Source organism: Talpa europaea, assembly GCF_964194135.1.
Source record: "Talpa europaea genome assembly, chromosome: 9".
NCBI classification, from domain to species: Eukaryota; Metazoa; Chordata; class Mammalia; order Eulipotyphla; family Talpidae; genus Talpa; species Talpa europaea.
Window position 1 is genome coordinate 63,759,655 of NC_140076.1, and position 16,898 is coordinate 63,776,552.

At 41.0% G+C, this 16,898-nt stretch overlaps 1 protein-coding gene across 5 annotated transcripts in view; it reads left to right on the top strand.

Annotated features, from left to right (window-relative positions):
• The window catches only part of DAB1 (DAB adaptor protein 1), a gene marked incomplete at both ends in the record, with an annotated part of 269,283 nt that overhangs the window by 48,252 nt on the left and 204,133 nt on the right, over window positions 1-16,898 (top strand). The gene's annotated exons all lie outside the window — the stretch shown is intronic.

A 16,898-nucleotide genomic window follows, 5' to 3' on the forward strand; every position in this document is an offset into this window, starting at 1 on the left:
CAGCGTGGAGATGGAGGGAACCTTGGAGGGGGTGGGGTGAGTATCTCTAGAAGCAGTGAGTGGCCCCAGCTGAAGCTACAACCACAGAGTACTGAATTCTGCCAAGGACCTAAATGTGCTTGGAAGTAGGTTCCCCCAGGGCCCCCAGATAAGAGCATAGTCTGCCAACATCTTGATTGGATCTCTTGAGACCCTTAGCCCTGCCTGGACATCTGGCTTGCACAACTGTGAGATAACAAACAGAGGCTGCCTTGAGCTGCCAAATTTGTGGTAACTGCTTAATCCAAAAGGAAATGCATACAAAATATTTTATATTCATTTGTATTCATTAATAGCACCTTCTTGAGAAGGTTATTTTATAGAAGTGAAAAAATAGCCATAAAATATTTAGCACAATTCTTGACATTTAAGAAGCACTTAAAAATGTAACTTCTTATTTTTATCATCATGCTTTAAAATGTGCACCTGTAGAGTTATGCTCTAGACTGAGCTCCTTGACTCAGGGGTGTACTTACTCATGTCTGTACACAACAGTGCCTGGTACCTGTGGTGTCCTGTCTATGCACACAACACTCACTTTCTGTGACACTCTCTGTGTGTGTATAATACATAAAAAATATCTGTCCAATGGATTGCTGGGCCTTTACTGTCTCTACTACAGACTCATTGACCTTGGACATTCTCCTAAATTGCCCCATTCTGGTGACTGGCAGAGTGAGCGGACATGTATTATTTCTGACAGCTCGCAGAGCTTATGAGTCAGCTCCCAGCTCCCCACCTCCCCTCTCACATCCACATTTATAGTTTCTCTTTCTTTTCTTATTCCTTGGAGGAGGACTTGCCACTCACCTGACAACAGCAGGTTTAAAATAAGTTAGTTAAGAATAGGAGCAGAAGCCCAATGCTGTGTTGCAGCCTGGGTGACTACACTGTGAGCGGGCAGAACTGTTGTGAAGCAGATAAAAGGCAGAGCAGAGAAGGACATGACACCTCAGAATGGGGTCCCAACTTTGAGTGTTGATACTTGGCTTTTTAGTCTCAGGACACTGAGTGTCAGTGTCTTTCTGGTTTCCATACTCCGCTTTATTTTTAAAACAGTCCCCCTTCCTCAAGACAGCCCACACAACACTACTAGTAACATTTCATGCAATGAAAACCTTGGAGGAGACAAAGGAAGCAACTGAAATTCCTCAGAAGCTTGGGCTGCCTGCTGAACATTTTACCTGACCTGGTCATGCTAATGACGTCCCATTCTAAAAAATTTATATGTTTCCTGCTGTCTTTCCAAAGAAATCGCACTACACTGTCAAATTAGTTTCCACTGCTTCTGGTGGAACTGTTGACAATGGAATTGAGAGACTAAAAAAAAAGTCTCCATTCCCTGAATGCCAAGGCTTTTGAAATGTCCCTGCTTTCATGGCGCCTAATAAATGTCAGCTCACATGTTGCTCATCAGATGGGCGCCATCTGGTGTTATTGGAAAGGGATTTCCATTAGGAACAGCAGAGAAACTGCCATTTTCTAGCTATTTGACTTCTGGGTCTCAGTTTCCTCCCTAAAAATTGGGAGAGTGTGTTTGGATAATCTCTGTTACATTTACTCTCCCAGAGCTCAAACAATATATTAAGAATGTGCACTTCACAAGACAGAAGGACCATCTTCTTTCTCACCATGTACCTCCACGTCATCCACAATGTCTTGGCATCATGTAGTAAATATTTGTTTAATATTTATCTTGTCCTGAATGAGTGAATAAACTAGTGTCTGTGAGGCTAGTGAAGAAATTCTCAGCATGTGTACTGCCTTTTATGTCCATTTTGATGTGGTTTGTGCATTCCAAAGAAATAGCAGCTGACACTTCTTGGAAACGAGTATTGACTATGGTGCTGGTGTGGGAGTCATAATGGATCAGTTGCTCTTGGGCTCATTAGACCGCTGGACATGTCATGATCACTCTTACATATTCTCTGAATCCTGGGGTCCACTCCTGGTAGTGAATTACACATGACGGGGCATGGATGGCAGTATCATCAGGTTGATGAGATAGATCAGAATCCAGGGTTTTTTTCATATACCCCAGGCTTAATCAGCTGAGAGCTAATATCAGTGGGTGAAGGTGTACTTCAAAGAACTAGAAAATCTGCACAGGCCTAGGCAGGTGGTGTGCCAAGCCAGTGAGTGAGAAACTCAGGAAAAGCAGCAAAGAGTTAAAGGAGCTTGAAATACATTGTCCAGAGGAGAATGGCTAAGTCAGAAAGAGATGCCTTGTTTCTAGGGTCTTAGACTCAAGACTCTTCATTCTAAGAGTGCTGAGTTGCCTCTATTTTCTTTAAATAGAGTGCTTTAAAAAAAAAAGATTTATTTATTTATTTATTTATTTATTTATTTATTTATTTATTTATTTATTTATTTATACAAGCACTGGGTACAGTCAGAAGCGCGGGAAGGTGAGAGAATTCACCAGAGCCAGAGCGGGGAGCAGAGCAGGCAGAAGGATTGAAGTACACTGCTGAGGGGAGCAGCGGGCGGCAGGAGAGGTCTGCGCGCCATGTGGGACCCTCCTCCGGTGGCCGGGGAGCAGCCAGGGATCAAACTGGTGCCACGAGGCTGCGGGCAGCTTCGCAACCCAGCGCTCAACCTCTGCGCCACCAGGGAGACCCTAAATAGAGTGCTTTTAAGGAAGTGATACAGATTGTTAGAGAATCAAGGTTTTAGAATTAGGTCAAAAGCTGGTACTGTCACTTAATAGTTGATGCACTTGAATGACCTGGTTTCTCCATCTTCAATACTTACTAAAGGGCCTACTTCATGGTGTTACCACGTGGACTGGGTTGGATGATGTGGGTAAATTGCCCAGTTCTGTACCTGGCACATAGCGCGTGATCAGTAAATAGTTGTTTTCTCCTTCTCATTTCTACTCATTTGTGAAATATTTATTGAGCATCCAGACTTCATTTTTTAAATTAATTCATTAATTTTTTGACATCTTCATTAAATTTTAGATAGTATTTGATTTCTCCCCTACAGTGCAGTTTTTGTAGTTCTCTCACCACCATGCCACCTGTGATCCATCACCACAGTCCCTTGCAAGGACCCAAATTTTGGTCGGCACTATCTTGATATAGAGAATACAGATGTGAAAGAGACAGTCTCCAGTCAGGGAGCCCACAGTGGAAGGAGCAAACAAGTAACCGTAAAGAACACAATGAATGGCGAGGCAGTATGGTGACATCTATGTCAGAAATGCAGAGCATGAACTGTAGGTGTCCAGAAGAAATGCCCAGCTCTGGCTTGGAGAACTGGGCAGGCATCCATTGTACTCAGTGAAAATGTTTAGAAGAGGCCTATGCTCACGCAATTTGGGGAAAGAAAATATCCTCTAATGTTTAAGAGGCTGATCAGTTGGCTTCCTTTAAAAAATTTTTCATTCTACCTTTGAGTTAAAAGAGTTAGGAACTCTTGATTGATGATCTATTGCAAACAGCAACAGGTCTCACATATGTCAGTTAAATGTCCTTATGCTAGTAGCTAATATTTATGGGAACTAAGAGTAACACCGACTAGTAATTATTAGTCCATCTTTAATATTTGACAAATATTTCTCTGAGCACTTTCATTCATCTTCTCAGTTAATACTCCCTAGATTCCCATAACATATATTTTATTATGCCATAACACTTTCATTATCCCCATTTTACAAGGAGGAAACTGGAATTTAGAGAAGCTGTCTTCTCTGAGGTCAGAAGCTAACAGTTTGTAGAGCTGTGACTTAACCAGGTTCTATCTGTCTTCAAACCTCATTCTCTATGTGAGAAGATTACGTTGCCTCTAGAAATCTCTTTATTTAGAGAAGAGAAATAGTGAGGTTGATTTGTTAGCTGCAAATCCAAATTACAATATTGGAAATGATGTTTTTTTTTTTCATTTTTATATAATCATTTAATTTTAATGATCCCATTTCCTTATCAGGATGACATTCTTTTTGAAGATCTGATAAGTACACTTGTTATCATTGTTGTCATTTAATTTACTCAGCATCTGGAACAGCTGTTTTATTATTTTTTTGAAGGGGTGTAGTCTTTAGGGAAATTTTTTTTTTTTTTACTTTTTTTCATACGTCTCAAGATTGAAAACAAAACAAACGGTTAAAGCAATCTTTTAGTGGTAGCTTGCTCATTTTCAGAGTTAGTTGTTAGCTGGCATAAAAGAGATGATATAGACACTGTAAGAATGAGAGTTAAAGAGCTCAATTTTAGGTTGCTAGAGAAATCATCTGTAATCATGAGAAAGATTACTTGGGTGTTCATTGAGTTCAGAACTGAAATATAGATGGCTACGCAATAGTCACATATTTTTCATATGTTAGGAAGGAGAGAATGTATGCTTCAATAAACAAGTCTTGATTGCAAAGACCAAATAAGGAAGGTGGAACTGTGTATGACGCATACGGTAGTCAGTCTTCTTGCAAATTTCCCTACTGATGATTGGGGCAGGTGGGTTTGGGGCAAGAAGTCAGGGGCTCTCATTTCAGAGGCCACTTGAAAGTCTTCCATTTGATTCCAAGTGACCCCATCTGGATGCAAGAGGAATCCAACTCTTCTGACAGTGAAAGTAAAACAGTTTGTCTCCTTTTGCATAGAAAAGAAACATAATTTTGGGTGATGCGTATGGCCATATAGTTCTACAGATGGCCACCAAAATGCTGAAAATTTCTCACTTGCAACCTGATAAAGCCATCCTAGTTTTTTTTTGTTGTTGTTGTTTTTTAAATTGTAAATATTGGAAGCACACAGATAAATATAAGGAATAATATAATAGACACAAGTGTACACACAAAATTTAACATTTTGTCTTATTTCCTTCAATTTTTTCTTTTAGAATTAAAATAGTACAGACACCAGTAAAGTCTACTGTGGTGGTCCTCCTTGAACCCATTCCATTCTTCCTTAAATGGAAACCAGTATTTTGAGTTTGGTGTTTAATATTTCCTGAGGATTTTTAAGCTCTTATTGTGTATTTCTTATCTTTTAAAAAATGTAATGTGATGTTTTAAAACTTCACAAAAGTGGGTTCACATTGAACATGGGCACATCTCTCTACTGCTTTGCCTTAACATTGTTTTTGAGATTTCCTTGTTTATATGAATCATTCTAATTAATTAGTTTTAACTGCTACTTACTATTTGGTTAAATGAATAAAACAATATTTACTTACCCAGTCTACTAATAATGAGCGTTTAGGTAGTTTGCAATATGGGGCTGTAGAAAACCACCAAAAGCTTGAATTAATATTCCTTTATCCTTCCCTTTAGCCTCATGTGAGAGGACATTTGAGGTAGAATATCTAGCAGCAGCTCTATCTTTCTATATATGCATCTTCAGCTTTAGTAGATACTACCAAATTATCTTTTAAAGTGTGTTCTTCAATTTGTATTCCCACCAGCCAGGTGAAAGGACCTCTTGTGCTCTCTGTAAAAAGCAATAACTAAATTACTCAGTACTGTTAGACTTCTAGTTTTTGCCAAAATAATGGGTATAGCCTGATTTTGCCTCTATTTTAATTTACATTTGCCTGAATACATTCAAGGTTAGGTTACTTTTATGTTTGGGATTTCTCTTGTAAGCTTCATGTTCATATCATTCGCCCTATTTTAATCTTGTGTGCTTTTTCTTTTCCTTACTGACATGGTTCTTCGGGTGTTCTGTATACACGTTTTCTTGGTACCTATTATATGCATATTGTTATTGCTTTTACAAATCACCCCATAGATCCAGTGCAATTTAAATTAAAATCCTAATGTGTAGATATATTTGTATGTAACGGAATATAAAATTTATATTGGGATGCAAATGACCAAGAATAATTTAAATTATAGTAAGTCTTCACTCAGCATGTTAGTAGGTTCTGCAGCTTTAGGCAAAATGAAATTTAAGGGAAGCAGGTCCTCAAATAATAGTTTTGTTCATTGTCTATTGTAATTATTTTCCTATAACCCCTATTATAATGAAATGATGTTATCTGAGGAGCTGCTGTAGTTTAAAGAAAAGCAGTGACAGGTATAATATGCCCAGGCATTAAGGTTCAGTGGGCATTTACTGTGTGGCAGGCATTATTAGACACTTTCATCTATTAATATGATGAAAGTGTAGAAGCATTCCCTCAATGCTTCAGAAACAAAATTCTGCTGCATCTGTTTCAGGTTTAGTGTCAGGAACTATCTAATGGTTTTAACATGTCTATTCACCATTGGATATAATGTTGAGTCTTACCATTTTCACCCTATTATTCTGTGTTAGTGTAGCTGGCCTTTTGTTCTTGCTTCAATGTATTAAGAACATCCCTGTCTCTCCACTTACTTGCTTACTTCACTTAGTTGTTCTGTTTTGCTTTCTCTCTTTACGCAACTTTATTACTCTTGATAGTTATCACCACTGACATTATCTATTTGTTTTATTGTTTGTCTCCCTCATTAGACTATAAGCGCTGTGATGACAGTCTTTTGTGTTCATTGCTGAACCACCAAGTCTTCAATAGTGCCAGGCATTTATTAGATTCTTAAATAGTATTTGTTAAATGAATGTATGAATCAATCTGGTTATCTGTACTATACTTTAAAATCTTGCCTGTGTAAAATGGGTTATTTCAACTTCATTAAGGCTTAGGATAGAAATATATTTTTTCCATTTAAAGCACAGAATGGTTTCTTGGCAGTATGGATTATGATTAATCTGTGTGCATTGGATTCAGAAGGAGTTGGGTTTCTTATTATACCAATTACACTTATTGGTTGTGTGACAGTTTATTTAGCTTAAGTCTGTTTCCTTGCTTGTAAACATTGACATAATCTTACCACTATTGAGTAAGGAAATTGGACTTGCTGTTTTCAAAGGCTGATTGCAGTGACTGTGCTAAGATTCACTTGAAGGGAGGGAATGCAAATGGAAACAGTGGGGAGATGAACATGTCTGAAGTCAGAGGGGAGTGCAGAAGTGGAGAAACAATAATTCTGCATGGGCTTGAAAGATGGAACCTGCTAAGTTTTCTTTTGAGTTTGACTTCAGCTTATGAGAGCAACTGAGACTGTCTCCCTAGGTCTGAGAAACTGGGAAGGATGGAGTTGACATTTACTGAGACGAGAAACATTGAAGAAGTGAAAGGCTGGGGGGAGTATATTTTGTACACTGAGTATGAGATGTGGGTAGATGCCCAAGCATTTTTGTGAAGTAGCCAGCTGGATAAAGGAATGTTGAGTTCAAGAGGGAAATATCTGTTGGAAATGGACACTTGAGAGGCTTCTCCATATAGATGTATTAGAAACTATTAGAATAGTAATGAGTTTGGGTAGAGAGGAATTTCGGATCTGAGCTATGGAGTTTTTGAAGATTTAGAAGTTGGGAAGATGAGAAGGACACAGTGAAGGACACTGAGTAGGGTGGTCACTGAAGGTAGAGAAATCCAGGAGAGGAGGTTTCATCATGTAAATATCCACTGAAATAATCACCTCTATGAAGTAAATGCAAAGTTTAATAAGAAAAATTTATTAAAAATGGTTATTCAGCACCAAAATGATGACCCAGCCACTGAAACCAATCCCAGAGCTCTCTCCATGAATGGTTCCCAACCTGGAATTTTTGATGTATGTTGACATAGGCAAATTACATGCACAGAAAGAAGACATTTAGTTAAATTCTAACAATTTCAGTTAATGAAAGAGGTTGGTTTCTAGCAGACTTAGTTAATTAGTAAAGGTGAAACTCTGTATAACTTCAAAGCAATTCTTGATCCTACACAGTGATACAGTCAGAGCTATCTGTATTTGGGAGCATGTGAAGACCACGGGGGTTTGAATCTCTTATCTTTAGAGTGCCCCTACAGATGTGGAGTTCAGTCAGGCTATTATCTCATGCTGCTTCCTGAAACTTGTAAACATGACAAGGACTTGGTCTGTGGACTTTTTCAGCTGATCTTTTGTTTTTTGCCTCAGTGTTCTTCACTGAGAATCACAAGATTCATTGTTCTGCTGACTCCAACCTCTGGTAGTGACTCTGGCAGGGTAGGAATAGACATTTCCCAAGTATACAAAACGAATTTTCTTTTCTTAGTCCACATAAGAATGGTTGATAAAGTTGTTGGCCATGTGATTAAACTCAGTCTCCCCTGAGTTCTGGGGTCCCAGCAAAAAGTTTGCCCCTTAACCATGTGGTTTTCAGCCTTTGTGGTGAACAGCTTTGGTCCTGGAATTGTGCTAGGAATTGTGCTGCAATTGTGCTAGGCTCAAATCATGGCCCACTGCCAGATTCTCATACATCCCATAGCAGTTCTAGGAAGTAGCAGTTCAGTATTTATCTACATACACTGAAGGAGCTATAACTATGCAGTAGGCACTATTTTAGGCAGTGGGTTAAGACTGATATGGTGCCTGCCCTTTAAGGAGCATTCACGGTAGCTGAGCACAATTACAAACCAGCAAGAACAGTAAAACATTCTAGACTCAATGCAGGCTGCCTTGGGGATACATGGGAAGAAGCTACTTTTATAAGAATCAGAGAAGGACAAACTTAAAGTCACCTAGCTAGTAAGGGGTGGAGCCAGGAATTGAACCAAGGTTTTCTTATTGCCAAGCCAGTTCTTTCCACATCCTCACACAGTCTAGCCTAAAGATGCTGGGTGGAGCGAGGTTGTGGTCCTGGAGTTGTTGCTCTTACTGACACCAGCCCTCTCACAGTGGGCTGTGACAGGCATGTCAGCTGGGTGAAGGAAGGTTGTCCATTGAGGAGCCTCTTATGTCGACTGTCCAGAGACTCCACTGAATAGGTTTCTGCTTAGACATTGCAGTTCCCCGATAGCACCCCTGGTGTCCCACAGCATCTGTCTGCCTCTGCCCAGTGCCTGCTGAGGCAGCACGTTCTGGGACTGACTTGACTTCCTTCCACCTGAGTAACAAGGAGATGGAGGCTGTGATGGACTCTTTTCTCTTTCTGCTTAGCAAGTGTGGAGCTCTGCTGACCATACGAACCAGAGATAGGACGCCAGTCTGGTCACTTGTAGCTCACAGGCAAAGTGACAGATATGCAGCTATAACGACCTGCTGTCTGTTTCTAAGCCATCAAGGCAAACTTCCAACTTCTGAGTAAGGCCTTGGGGCCACACGGTCCTCGCAGATACTGTGGCTATGGACAAAAGCATTGCCATTGCCACACAAAGTGCCCTGTTTTCTAACACCTAGTATTTTTGAAATCTTAATTTTTTATCTATTTTCTTCTCTCTTTGCAAAATGAAATTGATTTGCAAGGTGGTCACTCACTGTGGTTTTAGAAACGTCCACTGTCTGGGATGGTGTTGATTCCCTGTGGCCTCTCGGTCCTTTGCCCATTTTGTTTTGCTAACAAATGGCTGCATTGATCATTCTATGAATAGCTCTTGCCTTTGTTTCTTGCAAGCTGAAGCAGGGGACACGTTTCTGTGGCAAAGGGGAGTTATGTGAGGAGCCCTAAGTATGTTAGCTGTTGGAGACCCCCTGCAGGAACATTCAGAGAAAGGCAGGGGAGGTTTTAGCCTGCTTGAAGTTAACTCTGCAAAGCTCCACAGGGAAGCCAGGAAGGTGCCCCAGCAGGCATCTGGTGTGGGGCAGCTGGTCCCTGATTCAGGTATGAAGTATGTCACAAGGCATTGTTATTAATAATAAAGTATAGGCAATTTCAAAGTATGTACTTCCTTAAGGAAAAGTTAGAGTGGATGTAGGGTTATTCCTATCATTAAGTCCCATATAATTGATTACTTCATTACTTAAGTAACGAGTGAAGAGGAAAAAGGGAATAGAGTTATAACAGTGTGCAGGCAATTGAGCATAATTTACACTCATAAGAATAGGTCACAGATGTGAATCTTAGGTCTTAAGAGTCACATATCTGAGTCTTATGCTGTGAGCCTTCAGAACAACAACACATGATGCATATTAAGTTCAGAGCCTTAGAATGCAGATGAGTCCTAGCCTGGATCACCCTCTCTGGATGTATCCCTGCTCATCCTTATTCACTTTCTGTACCCCAGGCATGCTGACCACCAAGCTGACAGCACCCTGAGCTTACTCAGCTTAACTGTGTCTGGATTGTGTTACCCAAAGGTCATTCTGCCCCTGCTCTCTTGCAGGACCTAGTTCAATGGGCCTCCCTGGACTCAGTCTCATGACCTGCTCTACCACACTGCCCTGCCCCTGTGTTTCCTACCCACTGTCATAGCACCTGGACTTCTGTCTTATCTATTACATTGAAGTCCTTAGGATACTACCAGAACATTCTGACCCCAGTGGCAAAGATTTGTTCATGTATTTTGGAGGGAGGAGGGGAGAGGAGAGAGGGAAGGAGGAAGGATCGGCTAAGAAATCATGTGTAACTGGTCCCCTTTATAGCTTTTCTGAGTCATCTCAAGTGAGTTTCTTCACCTCTTGACCCCTTCTTCAGTTGGGGAAAAAAATAAAAGAATGACAATACTTTCCTTACTGAATTGTTGCAAAGATCTAATGAGAAAACATTTGTAAAAAGCCTAACAGTGCCTGGCCCATGGAAGGCAATAAAAAAAAGCTAGTTCATGGCATGTTTCTTCTAAATGGTCACTTTGGGCCAAGAGAAATAAAAAGGAATTCATGTGAAAGGAACTAGGAAAGATATTCTACAGAAACAAACAAACAAAATCAAGGTTTAACTACCACCATGTTAGGGTAGAAGATTCTGATTCCTTAAATATGAAGCAGAGGGTAATGGTAGTTAGGAGATGATGTCTTGGGGCCTTTTGTGAAAGGAAGGGAAAAGATACATATTTTTTATTTATTGTTCTCTGGGAAAATTCACCGCAGATGACATCTTTTTTTTTCTCTGGGTAGGTTGTGATCATACTGAAAATGAAGATCCAAAATCCTTATGCTAACATCTCAAAGGTCTTACCTCATACTTTTAATTCGGGAGGGAAGGACCTGGAGATTAGGATTCCCATATTCAAACCCATGTGTGTTGGACAGTCTGATTCCAGAGAACCATGGCTTTGTGAAATGATCACTAGATTTGGGTAAATGAAATATCTCCACTCTTGATGAGCAGGTGACCTCAGGTGTGCCTTTTACCTTCTGTGAAGCTGCAGTTCCCTGGTTCACAAAGGCCATGCTGACATCCATGCTGTCTCACAAGATTCCTAAAGGGACCCTTTGTCACGATAGGCAGGCAGACTCGTGTGATATCTCTGTGCTGCACTCAAGTCAATCACGGTTACGGTTTTTACTGTCCAGGTCCCTACATCAGGCTTCACCCCTGCCCCACCCATCCCACCCCAGGCCTCTTAGGAATGTTTGTTTTAGACCTCAGGATGAAGCAGTGTAGATGACTGTCTTATTCACAGCCCAGAGCACATACTCCACACAAAGGCTTTTTCACTTGTGCTCTTGGGAAGGTCCTCTTGGATTTTCAGAAGGATGATGACAAAGTGACCAGAGCCTGAAGAAGCCTATGGAGGATTCTGGAACTGTGAAGAGGGAGAGCCCCAACCACATACATCCTAGTGCCTTGGAGGACTGAGAAATGGACAGCTATCACTGACCACTCTGGTTCAATCTGAAGCATTTCTGTGCTGCCAACCATTCTAAGCCCTGTGAGATCTGCCCTCAGGCAGCTTGTAGTGTGATGCATTAGTTGCTGTATGACAGAGTACCACCAACTCAGTGGATTAGAACAACACACATTTATTGTCTCACAGTTTCCATGACTCAGGAGTCTGAGCACAGCTCAGCAGGGCCGCAGAAGGTGTCAGCTACATTGTTCCTTCCTGGATCTGGGATTCCTCTTCTAAGTTGCTGTGGCAGTATTCAGTGCCAGAGGTTGCAAGACTGAGGCCCCCATTATCTTGCTGACTGCCATGCAGGGGGTGTGCTCAGCTCCTCCAGGTCTCCCCACAAGATGCCAACTTCCTTTTTCAAGGTCAGCAGGAAGGTGGCTCTCTCCAGTCTGCTGAAAGGGACCCTTGAAGATTTATGTAATCATGGGCATGGATGGCCATTGCCTTTGCCATATTCTGTTTACTAAAAGGAAGTCATGGGTCCTGTCAGCACTCAGAAGGCAGGAAAGTATACAGGGCAGGACTTACTAGGTCAAGCACATACGGAGTTGGAGAGGGACTCTAAATAAACCACTTGTCAAGCACTGATTCCCCTAGTCTAAACTGGTAATTTGAAATGAGAGAAATTAGAACAATGTTGTAAGTTCTTCATACTGACATATTGATTGAATTATCTTTTGTTTTTGAAATTAATCTCCTATATTTTAGGAAAGAATTTTTTAAAAAATACATGACTATTACAGTAGATATATTTTCAAAATTGCTCTTGGTTAGTAAAATATATAGATAGCAATTCTGAATGGTTGTTGTGAGTTTGTCTGTTGATTGAGTGGAAGTTTCTGTAATCCATGAAAACCCCAAACTTGGGAACTACTGAAGTACTAGTTCTCAATTACCATCTACTCTAGGGTCCCTGACTATTTTATAGCAATGTAATAGAAAAAGGAAGCTGTCATCGATATGTTTAAGCTAGTTACAGACCTGGCATATTGTAGTCAAGGCCTTTCCCCAGAACCCAGACCCTGACCTTCACTCTGCATAATTCCAGGCTGAGCAAGACACTCTGATCTGGCTTCAAATGCCTTCTGCCTGCATCTCTGCTGCCATCAACCCCACAGAGAAAAAGGGGGCTAAAGTGCTGGCCTTTCTTCTCCAGAGCTGCTTTGTCAGAGCTGCTTTGTCTTCCTCTGCAGCTACCTTTCTTCACCACACTCAGTTATTTTGTTTTCAGTCATTGTCAACACAGAGCAAACTGGGGGATCTGTTAAGATATGGGTGATAGAAGCATAAAGAAAGGAAATGATCATTTTGCCCAGAAAAGTAAACAGAGAAGATAAGCACTTGTTTGAGCTAGTCTTTGCAAGAGGGGTAGGATCTTAAGGAGCAGATTTAGGGAAGGAGATATTGCAGGGAGCCTAAGAAGACAAAACATGAGAATACCTTTTCTATGTTTTGTGCCTTTGCACAGGCTGTGTCTTCTGCCTTCAGTGCCCATCTCCAGCCTTGCCCCATTGGCGAACACCTAATTGACGTTTTTTTTTGTTGTTGTTGTTGTTGTTGTTGTTGTTGTTGTTGTTTTTTAAAGATTTATTTTATTTATTTATACAAGAACCGGGGTAGAGGATTCACCAGACACAGAGCAGGGAACAGAACAGGCAGACTGACTGAAATACACTGCTGAGGGGAGCAGCGGGTGAGACAGGAGAGGTCTGCTGCACCATGTGTGACCCTCCCTGGCCAGCCGGGATGGAACCAGCACTGCAGAGGCTGTGGACAGCTCCAGAGCACTGTGCTCAACCGCCTGCGCCACCAGGGGAGGCCCCCTAATTGACTTTCAAGGCACGACTCAGACATCTCTTCAACAAATCTCTGTCTTTCTGAGCAAGCTACAGTAATACATATAATGATGTATTAGGGTACTTGTCACATTTCTGTGTCGTGGGTCTCCCTCCCATGACTGTGAGCTCCTAGAGGCCAAGGTGCTTATTCATGTTTTCAGCCTCAGTACTTAGCAGTATCTGCTACCTGTACCACATTTGGATGAATGGATAATGAATGGTGATTGGATTCATGTAACTTGAATAAAAAAATATATAAGGACACATAGGTGGGTATCAGGGGATGGGTAGGTATGATCAGATCTTAGAAGAATCAGACTGCAGTGCAATAATTTATTCCTCAGATTAAAGGATCATTGTCCCTAAGCAGGATAGTGACATCATCAGAATTGTGTTTTAAGGTGAGTGATTTTATCAGGAAAGTAAACAACAACTCCCAACTTGTGCATTTCATGACCTTGTGATTCCATGAACCTAGTGGGAGTTTGCCAAGTTTCTTCTGAAATCTCTATCACTGTGTTCCTCTTATCTGACCTATCCTTCTATGTTTTCAGAACTGGCTCTTCACATTTTCATTGTGGGTTCTTAAAATCTTTGGTGACATGAATTGCATCTTTAAATCTGTGCCATTTTTGAACCAACAGGCACATTTTATTCAGGGTCTTTGCATCCAGCTGCTGATAGGTAGCTTGGCTTTGCCTGCCCCCTTCCAGTGGGCTGACTTTCCCATGGCATTGCAGTTAAGATTAGACTGCTTGGGGCCTCCCTGGTGCAGCAGACCTCTCCTGTCTCGCTCACTGCTCCCCTCAGCAGTGTACTTCGGTCAGTCTGCCTGTTCTGTTCCCCACTCTGTCTTTGGTGAATCCTCTCACCCCCCACACCTCTGGCCTGTACCCCAGCTTTTGTATGCATAAGTAAATAAATCTTTTTTTTTTTTTTTTTTTTTTTTTTTTGTGGGACCCTTGCTGGCGGCCAGGGAACAAACTGGCACTGCAGAGGCTGCAGGCAGCCGCTGCGCCACCAGGGAAGGCCCATAAATAGATCTTTTTTTTAAAAAAAGATTAGACCTCTTAACGCACTAGATAGAAATTAAAGAAAATAGTTTTTAATTTACATATTCCTATCTTAGAGGTGCTTTTACGTCCAGTAAGAAACTAGTAAGAAACTTTTTATTTCTTTTTCTTTTTTTCTTTTTTTTATTTGAATTTATTTTTTATATTCCCCATACAATTTCAACCCCCTTATTTTGACCCCAAGCCCTCCTTTCCTCACACCCCACCCGCCATAGAGTGTCTCTGGTTCATAGTTGTTTGTCGATTTTGATATTTTCTTTCTTATAGTTATTCTTTTTCCTGGTCCCTTATTTAAGTTTTCTAGATTCCTGCTATGAATGAGACCATCCAGTATTTTTCTTTTTCTTTCTGGCTTATTTCACTGAGCATGGTCCCTTCCAGCTCCATCCATGATGCCTTCCTTTCTGAAGGTGTTTCTCTTCTGAGGAATTCATCCTCAATGAGCGATCAGTGCCAACCTTAGGAGGTCAGTTCTCTAGGTGATGAAACAGAGGCAAAGGTGAACTGTGGCATGATACCAGGACACAAGACCCTAGGTAACCTATATAATGTTTGTCAAATGAATATAGGAGTCTCTCTGGAAATCAGAAGAGACGCCAACTTTAGAGAGAAGAAAATCTGATCAGAAGCCGCCGTTGTGCCGTATATCAAATACTCTGTTTCTCTGGGTAGTTTTGAAAACCTCCAATTCCTGTTCTCTATTACATAAAAGTGAGGATATAAAATATTTTGCAAGCTTATCTTTGAAGGAAATGTATACCAAAGAATATTTTCAACTGTGGGGTGGTATGTAAATAAAAGGGATAATTATAAATATATTCACTATATCTTGTCATCTTATAGTTTATTGTAAGTACTTCTGAGTAAGGATTTTCTCCAAAATGAGATTGAACACTACTTGAGGGCAGGGACCTTGCTTACCTAAACCCATGGTGACAGTCTTATCCAGAGTCAGAATTGGTAGCATGTCATCAGTGTCAGATTTTACTTATAAGGGGAACTAAGGAGAATATTTGAAAATAACACTACTCTCGGAAATTGAGGGCACACTTGTAACAGTTCTTGTCCCTTCTAGGGCCTGGCATGATGCCATAATCTTACTAAGTGTGGGAGTGTGGGTGGAATTAGATTTATCTATAATTATATCAAGGAGTCGCTCTTCTGGACTACCTAGGAACCATGCTGGACACCTGGGATATATTTAATTTGTGCAGTAATACCAGAGAGGAACATTCATTCTACTTCATGGGTAAGGGATTCAGTGGAATCAGAGAGGGTAAGTAACCTCGCCAATGTCACACAGTTAATAAACTGAAAAATACAATCTAAGCCCAGATTTCAGATTTTCATTCCCTAACCTCTCCTTTAAGTGGCCACATCTCCCTATACAAACAGCATTGGAACATCTTCCTCTGGATTTCATTCTGATTAGTTTCTTTCTTTCTACCTGCTCGGGTCTGTTATATCTGGTTCTCTAATCAGTTTAGTCCTGCATGCTTCCAGGGATTCCCTGAGTGCCCTTTGTAGATATGCTGACCACACACAGGGGGCATTTCACCCCCACCCACCCCTCTCACACATAGTTATTAGTTGTACCTGGTGCCTCTGCCCATGAAGGCCCTTTTGGAAATGTACACCATTCCTCAGCACCAGCCTGATCTTGCATGGGAGAAAGAAAGGAGGTAAGAAACCAAGTGTCTGTCTGGGTCTGGTTGAGGAGGAATAAAGGAGAGGGAAGGAGGCATTTTTTTTTACTTTCAATGATCACTGTGTTTCCATTAGAAGTGGGATGACCTTCTCAGAAAGGTTACAGAATCGTTATTAGAGATCGTCAGAGCTGACTAGACACTGGATTAATGGGGATTTGGTAGATTTCTATAAAGAGCACTTGAACGCAAAATTCATGGGCCAACACAAAGATGTTTTTTCAAACCTCAAAGGCTATGTACTCAGAAAGTTTCTGGCTTCAGGAAGCTAATATTGGCTGTAATTCAGGGTGCAGGGTTTTCAGGTAAGCTCTGAAGGGTACAGTTGGCCTTCTCGGGAGGCTCTTTTGTTTCCTCTTCTCTGTCTCGGAGTACAGCTCAGATATGGGAACAGTTGGTTTGTTCTAGCAAGTCCTCATGGGAACAAATGCTTTTTGTTTTCATTAAGTTTGTACTTGCAGATTCTTCCCTGATTGCCTTAACTCTCCATCTCATTTGGAAATGTTGCTTTTTTTTCTCTCTGCATTTTTTACATCAAGTTAATATTATGCATCCATCACAGCATGGCCAGCTGGGAGACTACAGCTCAGGATCAAACCCCAGATAGAACAGTCTCCATGGGATCACTGTGGACTCTCGCAGACTAAGTCTGAATTGAGTGAGAGCTAGTTACTGGGTCT